General features: G+C 38.4%; 1 protein-coding gene across 2 annotated transcripts in view; it reads right to left on the reverse strand.

Moving 5' to 3' along the window:
* Nucleotides 1-12336, reverse strand: part of LOC149232033 (chlorophyll(ide) b reductase NOL, chloroplastic-like) — a 444638-nt gene that overhangs the window by 218391 nt on the left and 213911 nt on the right. The window lies entirely within an intron of this gene.

The following is a 12336-nucleotide window of genomic DNA, read 5'->3' on the forward strand; positions in this document are numbered from 1 at the left end:
AATTTTAGTTAAAATTCCTATCTCAGTTTTAACCCTTTGATCATTTCTACATTGAGCCTAATTCTACATTGAGCCTAATTCCGTAGTACATGGTAGAGAGAAGATAAGGTGAAACACACTAAGGTGTGATTAACGATACCTCTCCTGAAAATCTAACATACCCGGTGCCTCCAGTGCTGCAGAGAGTTGTGGCTCTAACGACTGCAATGTCATCGTTTTAAGTACTATTAAAAAAAAGGCTTCTCAAGCAAAGATGGATGGGTACCTCTCTTTCTATCGACCAAGCTTATGCTTGGAAGTAAATTTTAATTCTGCAAAACTAACCTAATATGCAAATGCACGAGATGATGGAGCAAGATGAAGCTAGATTCAAGGATTGAAGGTGCTTATGCCACAATCTATTTCTGAGTAATATATCTAAGCCCTTAATCGCCAAAATGAATGTTCACTTCACTAGATTGAAAGTTAAACTTCTCAAAAATAAGATAATGCCCCAATTAAGTCACAACCTTATCACTTCAATTTATTTAGATATTTCCAATGCAATTATAGCTCAAAGAGAACGAAAGCCTTTTCACAATTCTTTAATATCAATGTCGATTATATAGATGCTCAAAAATTCTCAGTTTAGGAAATGAAAGATATGAAATTTACGAAAATTCCATGGAAGAATACTTAACGATTACTTGAAAATTTCTCAAAGAAATATGCAATAAATATCTAATAACTCAAGTAATTAAATCACGTTTAGCATTAATTAAATGACGAGCAATCTCAATAGATGTCAAGCATAAAAATGTTCACAACTCTTAGCATGCGAAGGACTTAAGCAATTAAATTTCGAAAATTAATTACCATGTAGAACCATGAAATTCAAATGTTAAACACTTCAAACAATTCGGAATTAAAATGTTTTTTCTTAAGTGCTTCAATCCAGAAAAAATTTCTTGCTTCCTATAGTCAAACTTTAGAGACAATTTAAATATATTTAAATGTGCCTTGACTATAGAGAAATTTAATTTTTTTTTAACACAACAAATTTTTCCTTCAAAAAAATTAAAGCCCCAAACTCTTAACACAAAAACCCTAAGAAAGAACTTTAGATAAACAAGAATTTAAATTATTCCTTAGCAAATTTAGTGTGATAAAGTTTGTAAGTGAAGGTAAATTTTAAAAATTTAATGTGATAAATGTGAAAATCGAAAAGGCTTAATTAATTAAATTTTTAATGGGCCAAAACCACATAAAAATTTTAACTTGATATTGATGAAGCCTTTTAAATTTTCCTTTAGATTTAATTCCTTTTTAAAGTCAAAAATGAAAATCGAAATTTTAAGTTTTTGTTTTGTTTAAAAACAAAAAACAAAAAACAAAAAAATCAAAATGAAATGAATATCAAAACAATAAAGAAAAGCAAGCAAATTAAACAAAATTTGATTCCTTTTTAAATAATCAAAGTTACACTAAAAAAAATAAACAATAAAATAAAATTGAAGCAACAAAAAAAAATTAAAATCAAAAAGGGCAATTAAGCCAAAGTCAAAAGAAAAGAAAAAGAGAAAGGCTGCTAGGGTTTGACGGGCGAAAGAGAGGGAACACGAAGAAGAGGAGGAGCGAGGGAGATGGCTGAGAATGAGAAGGCAAGACTGCAGGGCAGGGAGAGGATGAAGATAGGTTTTGGTAGCATCTGATGTGCTCTAGCCATGAAAATTGGTGGAGAGGCTAAGGCACATGAGTTCTAAAGAACCCAAAAACCGTTTGGTTAAATTCCACCCAAATTGTATTTTATTAAAATAATTATTATTTTTAATGGGGTTCCTAAGTCTAAACTTAAGAAAATTAAAATATTAATGGATATTAATCAAAATATGGGTGAAAATGATCTAGAAAGTGGATCAAGTCATGTTTTAATCTTAGCAGTTGATTAGAGACTTATTCTCGGGCGTTGAAGTCTCAACGAGAAAAGTATAAGAAGGAGACTTGGGGTTCATTTAGAAACACACACGGAGAGAACGAATTGATCTGGAGTTCGAATTCTGGGGCTAGGAAGCTGAGAATTCGAACTAAGTGATCATTCTGCAACAGAGAGGTAGGGATAATTCAGGAATACTGGATAGAGAGGCAGAGAGCCACTAGTGGAGGCAATGCAACAACTAGAAGGACTAACATTGAGCCAATCTCGGCCCACGCAGGCCTGACGCGGAGCCAGAAGGGTTAGCGGAAAAGTGAGGTTGCCCTCACGCAGAAAGCTGGAAACTGTCGGGGAACTGTCGGAACAGCCGGGAAGGTTGACGCAAAAGGCCAAAGAGACAACGCAGCGTTGATGCAGAGCCTGTAAGGCTAACACAGGGCCAGCACAGAGATAGCCGGGATTAGCCAGTTCTGCTGCCAGATCAACCGGAATCTATCAGGTGAAGTGAGGTAAACTCACTCAGTTTTCTTCCATTATGTTTTCTTTGTCACTGGTTTGCTAGGAGGGCAACCAATATTGTATTCAGAACTACTGCTTAATAATATAAAACCCTCTGAGTTGTTGCACCGGTTTTCCTGCATTGGGTTTTTCCGGGGACTATTTTGTCCAAAAATAATGGTGTCCTATGTATCTTGTTCTTTGCTTAGTTTTCTATTTCATGTAATCAAATTTAAATTGGTGTAGGCTGCAGAAGTAATTTACTTCAGTATTTTTCAGAAAATAACTTGATAATGTATATTAAAATCAAGTAGGAGTAAATTCAGTTTTGTTGCAGTAGGGGTTCCTTGAGGATTAGGAATTTTCACATGGTATCAAAGCATTGATTTTGAAACAAGAAGAGCAAATCCAATGCTGAGCAAAGAGGCCCATAGCTGCATTCAGAAGCAATTTGAATCCCCTTGAAGGGATTGCGCAGTCCTTGCCAGGAAGCAGATATTCCGAGGAAATCTCTCTTTGAGAGAGTCGACAGAGATACGATTTCCAGATTGTGAGTTTGCAGAGGCAGAGGGAGTACCACAGAGCCTCAATGCAGTGCTTGAATGGCGTAGCTTCTGTCAGAGCAGAAATCCACCGGAAAAGAGAAAAGACACATAGAAGGGGAATTTTCTCCTCAGGGAACTTTTCTCGCCAAAAGTTCGAATTTCTCACTTGCTGGGCAGCTGAGTAGTGATGAGAGGAGTCAATTCGACAATTGGGTGAGATGGCATCACATGGGCTCAGAGATCAGAACAGGTTGGAAGGAGCTTCCAACTATGTCATGTGGAAGACCAGAATCTTAGTTGTTCTGGAGGAGTACGATCTTGAAGCCTACGTCAAGAGTGTTGTGGTTGTTCCTGTGGACAACGACCAAAAGAAGAAGTACAAGGCCAAGTAGGGGAAGGCGAAGAGGTTCATACTCGTTGGAGTTCGAGATCATGTGGTCTCACACTTGCAGGGCGAAGATACAACCAAATAGATGTGGGAAGCTTTGTCTTCACTGTATGAAGGCCCTTCCGAACAGTGGAAGATGTACCTAGAACAAAAGTTGCAGTGAACGTTGATGCAAAAGGGAGAAGGAGTTAACTCCTATCTTCAACGTCTTCAGGACACTAGAGACTAGCTTGCTACAATGGGATCTACTCGTCAATCTACCGCGATGGTAAGGACAGCCCTAAATGGAGTCTCGGATGAATGGCAAGTCTTCGTCCAAAGTATATTGGGTAGGGAAAGAATACCTTCATGGGAAGAGATGTAGGCAACTCTTCAACAGGAGGAATTAAGGAGGGACCTAGTTAAGGTCAACCTCAATGGCAACAGTGGCAGTGGCACGAAGACCAAGGAGGAGGAGGAGAACGTAGCTCTAGCATCAAAGGGACAGTAGAAGCAGAAGCGGAAGAAGGACATTTCGAAAGTGAAATGTTTCAGATGTGGCGAGATGGGCCACTTTGCATCCCAATGTCCTTTGAAGCAGAAGGATAACGATGAGAAACATGATCTTAAGGCTACTCCGGCAAAGATTGATGAAGATGATTTTGCCATGAGTGCCCATGCATCTCCAGGAGGGAAATGGGGTGATATTCAGCTGTAGTCGAGAGGACTACATGTGGGTAGGATCCTTGAGGAGTCCACCTCTTGGATCAATTCCTTGCTACAGGAGCCCGAGATTCAGTAATAGCAAGATGGACTTAGTGTCAGATGATCCAGTGGGTTGATTGGAGAGACAGATGCAGTATCCTGAGACGAGAGACTGATTAGCACAGAGCAAGGTTGGCAGCAGTGCAGATGACACAGTGCAAAAGTCAGCAGCAGTGCAGAAGATTCAGAGGGTCAGAGACTAGTAGCAGTCAGATTCCAACATTCATGGTATTATGCTAAACACAGTTAAGTTCAGTAATTTTGGATGTTTTTCAATTGCTTCTCTCAGCAACTGAGTTGCAGTACGAATGCAGTGTTAGCAGTGGTAGTGCTAGCAACATAGCAGATGCAGCAATATAGAGGGAGCTGTAGTACAGATGCAGCAGTGGCAGTGGCAGTGTCATGGGTAGCAGTACAGTAGCAACAGCAACATAGTGTTGGTGGCAGCAACAGTGCGGAAAGGAGATGCTTCAGAAACAGAGCAACATACAGTTGGACATTGTTGTTAGAGCACTTTCCTCGCTAAGATGGAGTGTTAATTTTTGGTAGCATTGGATGTGCTCTAGCCATGAAAATTGGAGGAGAGACTAAGGCACATGAGTTCTAAAGAACCCATAAACGATTTGGTAAAATTCCACCAGGGATGTATTTAATTAAAATAATTAATATTTTTAATGGAGTTCCTAAGTCTAAACTCCACTCCATGTCAACTACCCCATAGCTATACATCTTTTCGTGCATGGATTTCCATCATGTCCGAGCACTCAGATGATCCACAGATTCATCATTATCAGCTATATGTACACTGGAGTTTTGTAAACCCATTTTGCATTTTGTAATGTAAATGATCCTAGTAAGACAAATGTATGTAACAACCTAGGTAAATTTATTTTTTTGATGATGATTTCTATCCTAGGAGGTTTTTAGTCTCACCGATTCATGTGTGTTTCTAAACACGGATGATCGACAGAGTTTTTCCCTCCAGCCTCACCCCAAAGCTAGGGTGGATTTTGTCGTCAGGATTTTAAATGAGTCCTAGTGTTATTTATCGAGTCTCTGTAAAAGTGATTTGGGAATAATTCTAACTATTTGGTTAGATTATTTTATTACAAGTCACTTAGTCTACTAGATCATATTTTGTGTCGCAGAAATGGGTAATTATTGAAGGTCTATAATGAACGGGTGTTCCCCCTTCATGGGTTAGAAATGTAATATTTCATATAAAAAAAATTTAGTGCATGGTCCCTCATAGTTAGACACCATGGCTAAATATTAGAGGGTTGGAAAAATTAATAATCCCCTCAAAAGTCAATTAATTAAAATTTCTGGCTAAAATAAATTTAATTAAAATTTCTAGCTAAAATAAATTAAAATGCTAAACCCGGAAATTTAATTAATTTAAGTCCTAGGAAAAATTAAATTCTCCAACATTTAAAATTTGTGGGTTTTAAAGTTTTTAATTTTTGGAGGTCCCCGACCAAGGGAATATTGAAAATTTCAAGATATTTTGAACCCTTGGGCCATAGTAGTTAAGTCAAAGTCAACTTTTTGCGGCAATTAACTCAAAATAATCATTTTTGAGTTAATTAAAAGGAAATTAAAAGTGAAATTCGAATTTCCTCAAAAAGTAACTTTATTTCAACGGTGATAATTAAAAAATCATTTGATCTTCATCAATGGTTGAGATTGCTTTGACGGGGATCAAGCCAACTAGCCGTTGGAGAATTTTTCTATAAATGAGAGGCCTATCTCCATTATTTGCATCCGAATTTTCAATCGTGTACTTTCTCTAAGAAAGCTCTTGTAACTTTTTTCTGGTTAATAAAACGCAAAAACTTTGGAGTTTCAAATCGTGGTGTTCCTCTTTCAGATTTATGTGGTAATATTGTTCTTAATACTTTGCTGCTTTTATTTGTATTTGCCGGTTAATAGACTTTGAGGGTTGATCTGTGTACAGGTATCTTGCACAGATTTCTAGGTTTTTTAGAATATGATTTTAATTTGATAGAAGTAGCAGATATCTCTATTTCTCGATAATTTTATGATCATTTTTTAAATCTCTACTAATCTAACAAGCTGACTTAAGTGTGCAGAAATTATCATTCAGAATTTGGGTGTTTGGAGAAGTCCTCAGTTGGACCAACTGACTCTTAGTTTACAGAATCTAAAAGAGCCCACTACCTTTTTAATTTCTGAAGTCAATTTTATAGAATATTTTACTTGCAGGGGTTTTTCTTGGGCTTGTGCATCTTTAAAATTTCAAATTTATTTTTAAATATTGTGCAAAAATTTGTTTAAATTTGGCTAATAGAGGGCTTTGATCTGCGGATCTGTTAGATCTGTAGAATATTATTGTAGATTTGTAAATATCAATTTTTTTAATTCATTGGGGTTTTGGGTATTTCATATTTTTGTATATACATGCTTTGGGATTTTTTCTGTCTTTTGTTTGTGCAAGAACAGATCTGAAGATTGCAAGTGATTTTTGTGGATTCCGGAGAGAGATCTAAGCCCCAGAGGGCACCTCCATTTTGTTTGCAAGTTGAAGATAAATTTCAAGAAGATCGTGGGCAAATTTCTTTTAGTGCCTTGAGGCCCTACGTTGGCCATCTCCAACCTCTTTCTCGGCCTCCCTTTCAACCTTACGGCCTTCCCTCTTTCACCAAAATTCTCTCACTAATTTTTCCTAAATTTTTTCCTAAAAATTTCCCAAAAAAATTTAACAAATTTTTAGCAAAGTTTTCACAAAAAAATTCTGAGTTGAGGATTTTCAGTGATTCGGGCAGCATATCTTCAGGTGTCTTCAAGCCCCTAAGGGCTGACTGGTGCACACCCTCTAACCTTTCTTCATTTCATTTTGAAAGCAAGGTTAATATTGGCATAGATTTGCAATTAGCTGGAGTTTAGCAACAAATTTAATTTACATTTTTACTGTTGTACAATTGCATAAATAGAAGTTAGCTTCAGTAACTTTTGCAAACAAATTTCTGAAAATTGTTTTACTATTGTTCATTAGTTTATTTCTAAGTTTTTAGATCAAATACATCAATAGATCATAAAGAATTAAACTCAGAAATTTTTTGAATTGTAGTTATCAGTTTGTCATTTAAAATTTTCTGTTGTTATACATAGAAATTTTTGAATATTGCATGGTTACAGGACTGTTGTTTTAGAATATATTGTTGGTTTTAACATTTGATGTAAGAGCAGATTACTAGACTGATATTTCATTAATGTGATCTGAGTTTAAAACATTTAGTTTAATTTCTGAAGTTCATTTTTTTTACATGCTTATGCAAGTAGGACTAATCTAGTTTTACTTATGCATCTAACGATCTTGATTGAGTATTTCATACAAATGAATTTTTGAATTTAAAGGTGTTTTATTCCAGCATTTTACATTTCAATCCATTGTGCATTTCAGTAATTATTTGTGCAGATTTTACATTTTGCAGTGTTGGTATAAGTACCTGCTTTCACATTTAGATCACTACTTTTCTAAGCCTTAAGTAACATTTAAGACATATTTCAGAAATAATTTTAGGCCCTCATTTAACTAAAATTAACCAAGTACCCGCATTTCACATAGTTTTAAATTTTGCATTTGCATATGAGACAGTGGTGTTTTTTCAGCAGCAGTTTCCCATCCTTTACTTGAACCTTATTTTCTTCGCAAAATAGTTGACTCCACAGGGAACTGGTATCACTTTCTTCAAATAATTTTGAATCCTTAAAATCTTGTGCAATCTAAAACAAGTATTGGTTGCTTAGTTGTGTCTCCCAAGTTGGTTGGTTCCCAACTAATCTTTCATTTTTCCATTTCCATAGGGTCTATCCCCCTTAGTCTGCTACTGGGAGACAGCTCAAATGGAGTGATTGGGGATCAATGTGACAGCCCCCGATCTAAGTCGTTGTCGTGGTGCCTAGACATTCTATGCGACAACAGTGCCTAAGTCTAAACTTAGGAAAACTGATTAATTAAATGGTATTAATTAATTCATGGTGAGAATCTTCTAGAAGAAGACATGGATCGAGTTCTAGTTAATCTTAGCCATCGATTATGTTTTAATCTTGCCCATTGATGTCTCAACGAGAGATTATAAGAAGAAATTCGATGGGGGTTGGAGAACACACTTGAAGCCACCAGATATTCGATCTTGCTAGGAAATCGATTTCTGAGGACATTGGTCCAAAAATAACAGTCTACTTGTGTTTGTGTGTGCATCTATTCTTCCAGTGTTTATTTCTTCCACAATATTTATTTTGTGAAGGCTGTAGTGCATTAGTTTCGATATTTACCGTAGAACACAGTAAATAATTTGTTCAAGTTATTTAACAAATAGAAGAAACTTAATCAGTTGATGCAGTAGGAATCGGGGTTTCCAGATTTTCACATGGTATGAGAGCACAGATCGTAAGTCGGAGAGCTCAATAGCAGAAGGGAGGAGGAATTTCGAATCTCTACAGAGGCAATAGTTGGAAACCCTGAGAGGCAGCACAGTTCTTGGCCAAGAGGGTCGATTTTTGAGGAAAATTGTATTTCTCTAAGAGAGTCGACAGAGAATAAATTTTCCAGATCAAAGATTACCAGGGATAGTGGGAGCAGCAGTATTTTTCCTTGCAAGGTAGATCTTCAGTTGGGATGCAGTTATTTTGCAGCAGTTTGCTAGTGCAAAATAGCGTCAGGAGGAAGGAAGAGCACACACTGAGGGAATTCTTTTCTCAAGGGACTGCTAGCCCAAAAGTTAGAATTTCCTAGCAAAGTAGTAGTTGTGGGCAGATTTGCCCACTCCAGCAGGGAGTGCAAAAATCCAGTCAGCAGCTGCACAGAGGAGAAGAGGAGGAATTCGACATTTTTGTAGAGATGGCATCAGCAGGGCTGAGAGATTAGGATCGGTTGGACGGAGCCTCCAACTACGTGATCTGGAAGGCAAGAATTTCTTGTCTTCTAGATGAATACGATCTCAAAGCTTATATCAATGGCGTGGTAGTTGTACCCACAGATGCAAATCCGCTTAAGGCCTACAAGAAGGAGATGGCGAAGGCAAAAAGTCTGATTCTCGATGGAGTTCGAGATCACGTGGTGTCTCACATAGCTGGCAAAGATACTACCTAGCAGATGTGGGAGGCACTTGCTACGCTATACGATGGATCTTCCGAGCAACGGAAGATGTAACTTGAGGAGAAGCTGAGATGCACGAGGACGCAGAAAGGGGAGCGCATAGACCCATTCCTTACTAGATCATCCGAGATCAGTTGTCTGCCGTAGGGTCAGCACCTTAGCCTACTGAGTTGGTGCGGTTTGCTCTAAACAGCATTTCCGAAGAGTAGCAAGTCTTCGTTCAGAGTATTCTAGGCAAAGAAAAGTTGCCAGACTGGGATCGTATGTGGGTTGATCTGTAGCAAGAGATGAGGCGAGATTTGATGAAGTCCACCATCACTGGCAGCATCAGCAGCAATGGGACGAAACAAGTAAAGGAAGAGAAGGATGTGGCCTTCACATCAAAGGGGCAGTAGGAGCAGCGCAGGGGGAAGAAGGACATTTCCAAGGTGAAATGCTTTAGATGTGGTGAGTTTGGCCACTAAGGCACTCAATGTCCTCTCAGAAAGAAGGACAAGGAGGAGAAGCAGGATCAGCAGGCTGCATCCGTGAAGATTGGCATGTTATCCTCTACATTAGAGGAAGAGTTTACCATGATCACCTAGATACCTCCAAGAGTGAGGTGGGGTGATTTGGTTTTGTAGCCCCAGAGAGCTACAGGATGGGTCGGATTCTTGAGGAGGTCCACCTCATGAATCAATACCTTGCTACGAGAGCCCATAAAATGCAGTAGCAGGATGGATCAGTGGCATATGGTGCAGTCAGGTGCCAAAGTGACAGATGTAGTAGCTAGTAGCAGTCAAATATTGGGCAACGCAGTGCAAAGTTGGCAATAGTGCAGTTGGCACAGAGCAGAGTCAGCGACAGCGCAGAGGCTTCAGTGACAGCGTAGAGGCTAGCGGCAATCAGGGCTCAGGTGACATATGCATCATACTGACCACATTTGATTCAATATTTTGGATACTTTTCCGTTGCAGTTGTTGCAACAGCTGATGGAGAGGGAGTTATAGTGTTGACAGCAATTCAGCAGGGCCAACAGCAGCACGGATGCAGCGTTTAACAGAGTTGCATAGTAGTTGGTGGGCAGCAGCAGCCAGACATCAACAGCGTAACAGGAGGTGGCACAAAGACAGGGTGTTGTTTCAGTGGGTTGCAACGCTAGAACACATTCCTCACTAAGAGGGAGTGTTGATTTTTGTAGCATCGAATGTGTTCTAGCCATGAAATTTGGTGAAGAGGCTAGAATACATGTATTCTCCAAGGACCAAAACCCAAAAATCGTTTTTGGAAATTCCACCTAGAGATGACTTAATGAAAATAATTAATCTTTTTTTAATGGTGCCTAAGTCTAAACTTAGGAAAACTAATTAATTAAAGGGTATTAATTAAGTCGTGGTAAGAATCTTCTAGAAGAAGACATGGATCGAGTTCTAGTTAATCTTAGCCATCGATTATGTTTTAATCTTGGTCGTTGATGTTTTAGCAAGAGATTATAAGAAGAAATTCGATGGGAGTTGGAGAACACACTTGGAGCCACTAGAAATTCGATTTTGCTAGGAAATCGATTTCCAGAGTAGCAGTGGTGAGTTGTCGGAGGTGATTCAGTAAATTCGAAGCAGTGAGAGAGGGGAAGGGATAGCAGAGTGGCAGTGAGTGCCACAGAGAGGCAGCACAGAGTAGAGAGGCAGTGCAGAGCTTCAAAGGGAGATCCATATTTTGTTGAGGAGAAGTCAAAATCCAGTGCCAGGAGGTTCGATTTTCCAGATAGCAATTGATCAGTTAGGGAGAGAGACGCTAGTCCGAGTTGTGGGACGCATATTTGCGTAGGCTAATGCAAAGGCAGTGTAGAGGCAACAAGGGGCAGCTCATCTTGAACCAAGGTCAATGTCGGATCACCGTTGGGAGTGAGATTTTTCTCACTAGATATCCTGTTAGTTATTTCTCTGTATGGAAATCTAGATTTGAGCTTCCATAGATTTGCACTCAGATTCACCACTGCATAATAAAAAAAACCCTTAGCTACTGCACCGGTTTTCCCAAGTTGGGTTTTTCAAGGGGCGTTGGTCCAATAATAACTATGTACTTGTGTGTGCGTGCATCTACTCTTCCAGTGTTTATTTCTTCCGCAATATTTATTTTGTGAAGGCTGCAATGTATTAGTTTCAATATTTACCGTAGAACACAGTAAATAATTTGTTCAAGTCATTTAACAATAGAAGAAACTTAATCAGTTGCTGCAATAGGATTCGGGGTTTCCGAATTTTCACACCCAAGAAGGGTCCTTTACATAGTAAATATGATTTTGACTTTTGACAAAAACCTAGAAGCCTACAATGGAGACTTGACCTAGAAAATACATGGAGCATGAAACCCAAGCTCATAAAATAATTTTCTTTCTCTTTCAAATACATTACATCATGGCTCAAGTACAATTATGACGACCGATACTAGTTACATTTCTCAACACTCTTAACAGTGATCTTGAGATAGTATTATAGTATTTGATAGTGCCTTCAACAGTGAGACAGTATTTATTATGACAGTGTGTCAGGACTCAGAGCCCTTGATGACTGTGATGACCTGATGGATGGCAGATGAGACAGTATCTTTATGGCAGGTAACAATGATATGATAGCAGCTCCCTTTGGACTTGTTTATCAGAGATCAGATCGGTCCGTTCACAAACATAGTTGTGAACTGACTTGGGTTGGCCTTAGGAGGCCTGTTGTGATTGATATATCTCATTGTACTTTGTATCTCAGCTGAACAATTGATGAATATCTAATAGAAGAAAAATTGGTTGGATTTTCCCCTTTGTGGGGTTTTGCCCTGGTCTCTGACCTAACTCTTGGTGTCTCTATTTGTGCATGTTTTTCTTTTTGTTGTTCCTATATGTTCCACTGCAATATTGATATTATTGTTCTTTCTACATAATCGCTAAAGATGTTATGATGTAATGGGGTGAATGCATATGTAAATGATGAAAAAGCTTAAAATAAAATCATCTTCAGCAAAGAACAATATAGCCCTAAGAAAAATTAACAAAGAGTGGCCTGGAAGATGGCCCCATACAATGTTCATGATGTTCCCTGGTTTGACAAGTTTCTAACTGTGCTTCTGGCCATCTATGAACCAGATCAGGCTGCAG

This window comes from Pinus tabuliformis, chromosome J (assembly GCF_031772625.1).
Source record: "Pinus tabuliformis cultivar Carrire ecotype Pingquan chromosome J, CPIR1, whole genome shotgun sequence".
Lineage (NCBI taxonomy): Eukaryota > Viridiplantae > Streptophyta > Pinopsida > Pinales > Pinaceae > Pinus > Pinus tabuliformis.